We start from the raw sequence: 9,014 nt of genomic DNA, 5'->3' as shown, positions 1-9,014 counted from the left end.
AGAAGGAGCTTTTATTTAAATTAAAAAAAAAAAAAGAATACAGGCTATATAGCGTGTATAAGACTTTCCCTCTATCAGTGGCTGTGGCCGTACGCTGTGCGTGAAGTTGACGGCAGACGCAGAGCGGTGTAAATAATTATGGAATTATTGGAGTACAGTTGGAGGCTGACAGCGGTATTGTAACGCTAACTCCAGTCAGAAACAAAGAATATGAAAGGCTGTAAACAGGTCTAGCCGTGCAATAGTGATGCATCACAACTCCCCCCAGACACCCAGTAAATTTCCGACGGTCACAGGTAGCCGTAAGAAGCAGCTTTTATTTAAAAATGTTTTCAAAAAGAATACAGGCTATATAGCTTGCATATGACTTTCCCTCTATCAGTGGCTGTGGCCGTATGCTGTGCGTGAAGTTGACGGCAGACACAGAGCGGTGTAAAAAATTATGGAATTATTGGCGTGCAGTTGGAGGCTTACAGCTGTAATGTAACGGAAACTGCAGCTCCCCAAAAAAATTATACGGAAGGTTGCAAAAACGTCTGGCTCTGCAATAGTGATGCACTACAACTCCCAGCAGCCACGCAGTAAAATGCACATGGTCACAGGTAGCTGTAAGAAGGAGTTTCTTTAAAAATTTTCTTGAAAAACAGTACAGGCTATATAGCGTGTATATGACTTTCCCTCTATCAGCGGCTGTCGCCGTACGCTGCGCATGAAGTTGACGGCAGATACAGACCGGTGTAAAAAATTATGGAATTATTCGCATACAGTTGGAGGCTGACAGCAGTAATGTAACACAAACTGCAGCCAGACAAAAATTATACTGAAGGCTGCAAAAAGGTCTGGCTCTGCAATAGTGATGCACTACAACCCTCAGCAGCCACGCAGTAAAATGCACACGGTCACAGGTAGCCGTAAGAAGGAGCTTTTTTTAAAAAAAAGAATACAGGCTATATAGCGTGTATATGACTTTTCCTCTATCAGCGGCTGTCGCCGTACACTGTGCGTGAAGTTGACGGCAGACGCAGAGCGGTGTAAAAAATTATGGAATTATTGGCGTACAGTTGGAGGCTGACAGCGGTAATGTAACGCAAACTGCAGCCAGAAAAAAATTATACGGAAGACTGCAAACAGGCCTAGCTGCATAATAGTGAAGCACTACAACTCCCAGCAGGCACGCAGTAAAATGCACACGGTCACAGGTAGCCGTAGGAAGGACCGTTGGGGTTCTTGTAGACAGGATTCTACACTACCACTGTCCCTGTCTCACCAGCACTGTCCCTATACTCTGTATAATTGACTGCAGACTGAGAACGCTATAGCTGTAATAGCCTGCACAGCCCGAGATGGAAAAAAAAAAATTTGGTGCAAAACTGCTCCCAGCCGCCACAACAGTAATGCACACGGTCAGATGTGGCCCTAAGAAGGACCGTTGGGGTTCTTGAAGACAGGAATCTACACTAACACTATCCCTGAATGAGCAGCAGCACTTCCCTTGATCTCTGCCAGAGTGTGTCTGAGGCGAGCCGCGGGCGGGACCGCTTTAAATACTTGGCGGTCACTTGATCTCACCAGCCGCTCACTGCAGGGGGGTGGGATAGGGCTGGAATGTCACAGGAGGAAGTTGTAATGCCTTCCCTGCATTTCTATTGGCCAGAAAATGGCGTGGTGCTCATCTCGAGTAACGAGCATCTCGAGTACCCTAATACTCGAACTAGTATCAAGCTCGGACGAGTATGCTCGCTCATCTCTAATGCTGAACATATAGAGAATGGGAAAGTAGAATTAAAGGGGTTGGCCCGCGAAAGCAAGTGGGGTTATACACTTCTGTATGGTCATATTAATGCACTTTGTAATGTACATCGTGCATTAAATATGAGCCATACAGAAGTTATTCACTTACCTGTTCCGTTGCTAGCGTCCTCGTCTCCATGGTGCCGTCTAATTTCAGCGTCTAGGGTCTTCTCCCTGGTGAATGGGGCCGCTCGTGCCGGAGAGCTGGTCCTCGTAGCTCCGCCCCGTCACGTGTGCCGATTCCAGCCAATCAGGAGGCTGGAATCGGCAATGGACCGCACAGAGCCCACGGTGCACCATGGGAGAAGACCCGCGGTGCATCGTGGGTGAAGATCCCGGCGGCCATCTTAGTAAGGTAAGGAAGAAGTCGCCGCAGCGCGGGGATTCGGGTAAGTACTAAACGTTTTGTTTTTTTTAACACATGCATTGGGTTTGTCTCGCGCCGAACGGGGGGCCTATTGAATAAAAAAAAAAAAACGTTTCGGCGCGGGTCAACCCCTTTAAAGCTTCTTACTTAAAATGCACCTTTTAATTATTAAAAAGCATCTTTTAATTATTCCAACAGTTATCAATCCTTTAAATAGGGGTTCCTCAAAAAGCATTTTAAACATTAACCCCTTCCAGATGTGCACTGTACATGTATGGCGCATGTTGGGTGTCTGTGTATGGAGCAGCCCCCTTAATACACAGCAGGTTTCAGCCATCTCTGACAATTGACCCCCCACCCACAACAGCCAGAATTGGAGGTATTTCAAATCATAGCTTGTGCTAACCCTTTTTTACACAGCTGTCAATCCTGACAGTGGCATTTAAAGGAACCGATCTGTGTACGGGAGTCATGAAAAACCACCTCCATGATGAGATTGCAAGATGCAGCCTGGGTGTCATGACAGCTTGGGGCCTTCTGAAGGCACCAAGGACCGGCATGACTGAGCGCCTATTAACTACTAACTAATTAACTATTAACTATTAACTAACTCATTTTTCAATTATTTTCATCGTTGCAGAGCCATAACTTTTTAATTTTTCCGTCAACATAGTCATATGAGAACTTATTTTTTATGGGACAAATTATATTTTTGAGTGACATCATTTTTGGGTCCATATAAAGTATTGTATAATTTTCATAAATTTTTTTAGAGGGATTGTGGAAAAAAGAAATTCTGACATTTGTTCTTTGGATTTCATTTTTACGGCGTTCAGTGCGCAAAATAAATAATGTCCTAATATTGCTCTCTGGGTCAGCATGATTCCAGTGATACCCAGTTTATACTGTTTTTTATGTTTTGCTATTTGTGCACACAAACACTTTTTTTTTTAAAGATTTGCTTCTCTGCTGCTGCCGCATTTCAAGAGTCATAGCATTTTTATTTTTCCTTCTACAGAGTTCTATGGGGCTTTTATGGGATGAACTCCAGTATTCAATCATCCCATTTTTGGGAACATATAACATTTTGATTGTTTTTTATTTCTTTTTTTTCTAGAGGCAAGATTAACAAGATCTGCAGTTCTGGCATGTCTTTTATTTTTAACGACATTCACTGTGCAGTATAAATAATGTATTAAATTTATTGGGAAGGCCAGAACAATTACCCCAATACCAAGTTGCTATAGTTTTGGGGTTTATTTGCAACCTTTTCACACTTTAAAAAAAATAATGTTTTGATTTATTTAACACTAGAGATGAGCGAGTATACTCGCTAAGGCTAACTGCTCGAGCGAGTAGTGCCTTAGTCGAGTATCTGCCAGCTCGTGTCTAAAGATTCGGCTGCCGGTGCGGGTGACAGGTGAGTTGCGGCGGTGAACAGGGGGGAGCGGGGGGAGAGAGGGATCTCCCCTCCGTTCCTCCCCGCTCTCCCCCGCCGCTCCCCGCCCCCTGCCGCTGGTAGCCTAATCTTTAGACACGAGCGGGCAGATACTCGACTAAGGCACTACTCGCTCGAGTAGTTAGCCTTAGTGAGTATACTCGCTCATCTCTATTTAAAGGAGATGTCTCGAGGAAGCAGTGATTTTTTTTTTTTGCCCAGTCCCCCTAATTAAACATACATTACTAATTACCCCTGTAAATGACTTTCCTAGCTGGTTTGTACTTACCGTTCCAGCGTTTCAGCAACTTATAAAAGTTTCCCCAAGATGGCCGCCGGCTCTTTCCCCGTCGCTCGCTGCAGCCCGACGTGCGCGCTCCCGAGACGCTGCCAGCTGTGTCTCCATGGCAACCGGACGCCGCGCAGCCGCCGACCAGACGCCGCGCAGCCGCCGACCAGTCACCCACCGCCAGGCAGCAGGTAACCGGCGCTAGCCCCCGGCTCCCCAGCGCTACGCTCCCGGCTCCCCAGCGCTAGACCCTCAGCCCAGGTGAAGGCCCCGGAGCCCAGCGCTGGGCTCCGGGGCCTTCACCTATCAGTGAACATCACCCCCGACCCATCACTTACCCCCCTGGCCCAGCGCTAGTTCCCCCGGCCTAGCGACAGCCCCCCCCGGCCTAGCGACAGCCCCCCCATCGCAGCGGCAGCCCCCCCCCGGCCTAGCGACAGCCCCCCCCGGCCTAGCGACAGCCCCCCCCCGGCCTAGCGACAGCCCCCCCATCGCAGCGGCAGCCCCCCCCGGCCCAGCGACAGCCCCCCCCGGCCTAGTGACAGCCCCCCCATCGCAGCGACAGCCCCCCCGGCCTAACGACAGCCCCCCCATCGCAGCGGCAGCCCCCCCATCGCAGCGACAGCGACGACAGCCCCCCCCGGCGCAGCGGCAGCCCCCCCCGGCCCATCACTTACCTGGACGGCAGGACAGCTGGGCGGCTTCTCCGGACAGCTGGGCGGCTCTGCACCTTCCTCTAACAGCAGTGACAGCTCGTCTGCGCATGCGCAGAAGAGCTGTAGCGGGGAGCACACTGAAGCGGCTCGTGCTGAAAGGAGAAGACCGGACTGCGCAAGCGCGTCTAAAAAAGCAAGCTGCCAGCGAATTTAGACGGAACCATGGAGACGAGGACGCTAGCAACGGAGCAGGTAAGTGGAATAACTTCTGTATGGCTCATATTTAATGCACGATGTATATTACAAAGTGCATTAATATGGCCATACGGAAGTGTATACCCCCACTTGGTTTCGCGAGACCACCCCTTTAACACTGCATTCAAAGACCCCTAACATTTTTCTTTTTTTAACAATGGTGCTTGTCTTCTGCGTCCTCCACCGGGCGCTCCCAGCGGAGAGCAGCTGGATGCAGAGAACAAGCGGCCCGCTGCTTGTTCTCTGCATCCTCCGGAGCACAAGGTTATCTCTCAACGTTTGAGCGATCATCTTGTAATGTAAATGACACAACGATTATCACTCAAAAGACATCTTTTGAGCAATAATCATCGTGTCTAAATGGGCCTTTACTCAACTTATGATATGAACTAAACCATTCTATTGTTCTCAGATCATTAGTTGTCAATCATTTATTTTATTCCTAGTTGTAAATCGATCATGTAGGCAACACGAAAAAAGACCAAAGATCCTTGGTCTATGGCTGCTAAGGTGGTAGATACGGCTCTGCTCATGAAGATCTCCAAATTGAGGACTTCCTAACAAGTGAGACTTTTTGTCTTGATTGTGTTTATTAGACTAAAGCAAAGCCCAATCTTAAATTGTGTTGCAATTTCTGGAAAAACATTTTTATAGTATCACTGAAGGCAGACATGTCAAACATTTTCCACTCCATCAGCTAATTTCCTGGAGAATAACACTCCAAATGTAAGCATAAGTATTCAATGAGGGCTTCTACCCACTAGTTTTTTGTTTTTTTTAATGCTGCTATATCGCTGCGTTTTTTCAGTGGGACTTTCAAATGTAAAAATCACATCACACAAAAATCTCAAAAGCACAAACTTGCGATTTTTGTGCACGGCAATTTTAACATTAGAAAGTCCCACTGAAAAAATGCAGCGATATCACAGCATTAAAAAAAAACACGAGTAGGTAGAAGCCCTAAACCTAATATTTAGAACCATATTGATTCCACTTCTATTTTCTGCCATTACTTTGTGGACTTGATCATTCCAATATATCATTTTAAACAGTTGTCAATGTAGCTTCCACATTGTGGCCCTTACATACTGAAGCATCAAGAGTTGTAAGAGTATGATTTTGCAAAATATTACTTAATTCAGCCAGATGACTGGCAGCTTCATCAACAAATAAACAAGAGCACCATAGCAATGACAATCTCTCATCCAATATTTGTTAATTGGATCATTATGTTTTTCTACGTGCTTTTTTGCAGTAGGCAAGTAAAACATCAATGCTTCTCATCATTTTCCACAGAGCTACAGTTGGTGTCAAGAAAACCGTCAAACCTTATTTAAAGTAACCCTTCGGCCTGGACAAACAAAAATGGCCATACTGCTTCTGTGGCTACTTGATGTACACTGGACACTAGTATGCATCATTAGTATGAGACACTACATGCAGCTTTAATTGGCTAGTTCTACTCATGTGAGCAGTAGTGGCCAGTAGGAGCAGCATGTAGGGTCTAAGACTACCAATGCATACTATTGCACAATGTACATCAGGTAGTCAGAGAAACAATAAGGCTATCTTTGTTTATCCAGGACTGGAGGGTTACTTTATTGGCTTAAAGGGAACCTGTCACATCCTATATGCTGCCCTCTATGAGGGCAGCATAAAGTAGTGACAGACATGCTGAGATCACGGCCAGAGAAGAGTCATAGGAACTGCTAAACCTGAACACCTGTTGTTACTGACAACTTTCCAACTCTTCTCTGGGCGGTGCCTCCTGTATAAACATATAAGTTATGAAAAAAACCGCAGCACTTTAACCCATAAGTGATAGGCCACTGGTATCAGAATGTATGTGTCTACTTTATGCTGGCCAGGTAAAGATGTCCTTCTTACTTTTTTAAAAGTTGTACAGATGTTCAGCTCCACAAACAGTGGTGTCTGATGGTGGCCAATGATGCAGCCTGGCTCCTGCAGTAGGCGGGATAGAAGATATTTTTGAGTTGACAAAACTTTACTGCTGAAAAACTTTACTAGCTTTCTGGCCTTTCGCTAGTAGTCTAAATATGTACAGGTTCACATACCGACTGTAAAATACATCTAAAACCCTGCATTATCAAATCAGAAAGAAACATATTTTGGGGGTACTGCACAGCTGCACCAGCTTGCAGCAGTTAGAATCAGTGATAACTAGAATCCCAGTATGTTAGCCACTTAGATTCCACAGGCAGTGCTGACCATGACATCCAAGGGCTCAGTCACATGGGCATTTTAACGTGCAAATTTTTTATGCATGGTACGCAAACTTACAAAAATTAATAGCAGAGTGCTGCCTCTGATTGGTCACAGTGCTCTGCCAATCAGAGGCAGCCCTTTCAGCAGGCTGGGATTTTAATTCCCCACTTGCCAGCCGAAAACCTATCGCCTGCCTTCATAGTACACCTATAACACTTTTCCTCTGGCAGGGTGGGAGAGGATGACAGCATACAGACATAATACACTGCAATACAGAAACAAGAAAAGACAAACCTAATTGGTATTGCTGCATTTGTAAAAATCCAATCTATTAAAATAAGGCCAGGTTCCTATATATCTGGCACTCTGGATTGTTTGTCCTTCGGGCAAATTGACGGCAGAAGGAAACTGATACCACACAAATATGTCAGGAGGGGCTGACCACCCTAGACTGACATATTTATGTACAATTTACACCAGAACCTGACATAAATTATACCAGAAATCTATGTCAGATCATACATAGGTGCGTTTTTGTGAAGGAACATGGAGGAGCTGAGATGCTCCTAATATATGAAGAGGTGTATCATGTGCTTGTGGGTATAATATTAAGATTGGCCCAAGAAATGGCAGTCTTCCTATATTGCCTCCAGCATTTCATCATCATTTTTTTGTCCCATGGATAGTCCGTAATATATCTTGAGAAGGCATATTTTAAAATGTTATTATCAGGTTTTTCTCACTACTATATTATTTTTACATTGCATAATATGTACTACAGATTAATACATTGAACATACATTGTGCATTAGGCAGGCATTTAAAGCAGCTAAGAAAGCAGTTTTCCTACTCTGGCAGAATTTGCCTGGCCTTGTATTACAAATGTATTTTGTGGATTTGCCCATTGAAAAGGCCGAAATCCACACCTGGATCCACAGACATACAACTGCATAGTCACAGCAAAAATCCACAGCTCAGCTTTGCATTTCGGGACCAATGTTTGAGGCGCATTCCAAGCAGAAAAAGCCAACGCGAATTCCACGAGTGTGAGAATACCATAATTTGGATTTTAAAAAACAAATATTTTTTTTCCAATCAGTAAAAGAAACACAATCATCATTGTTACTCTTTTGCCCGTATAATCTCACATTCGGTACTGTACCTTCTTTGTTACACGTATGTAATAAATCACAGTTCACATTGTGTCTCATTTCCTTCATTTGTAATATAATTAGTGGCAATTATCAGAAATGAAAGAATCGCATTTCAACCAAATTATAAAATGTACAAATTTGAAGTAGAGGCCTAAGGGCTTAATATCTTGACATGCATACATTACACATCGGAGCAATACATCAAATACTGTACATTCTTCCGGTTGGGGTTCTTCTGAATAATTTTTTTTACCCTCCTTATGTAATCCATTGTAATATAATTTACACTTAGAGCATTGAACATCGAGCTTATACAATGGCAACATACTGTATTATACATGGACATTGTGGAGTAGAGTATAGCTTCAGGAAATAAGATTCAAGATCTACAAAAACAACAAAACTGTAATATCCGTATCATCATGTATTACAAGTAAGTTGTTAGAATTTGTTAGAAAAACATAAAGTCTATGGGTTGATGAATGTGAGTCGATCTTCTCATAAATTACTAAAGTCTGTGAAAATTGAAGGGGTTTTCTGGGCAAAAACCATTGCAGACCATCCTTGGGATAGGTCAACAATAGTTATTCACCAAGGACCCAATGCCTGGGTCCCTGGTGGAAAGCTGATCGCCTGGTCCACTGTGAGTGCAGCAGATTGAATGTGTACAGCGATGGGAGAGGAAGTGCCGTAGCTGACTTTACTACCATGGAAATCAATTGGAGCAGAAGCTGGCTATCATACTTTGGGAATGTCTGCCTCTGACACCGGGCACTGCAGGGGACGTGTAATAGGCGCTCCTGCTCCCATTGATTTTAATGGGAGTGACGCCAACTAG

Source organism: Eleutherodactylus coqui, chromosome 7 (assembly GCF_035609145.1).
Source record: "Eleutherodactylus coqui strain aEleCoq1 chromosome 7, aEleCoq1.hap1, whole genome shotgun sequence".
NCBI lineage: Eukaryota > Metazoa > Chordata > Amphibia > Anura > Eleutherodactylidae > Eleutherodactylus > Eleutherodactylus coqui.
The sequence above is the reverse complement of the archived record's forward strand: the minus strand, read 5'-3'. Positions refer to the sequence as shown.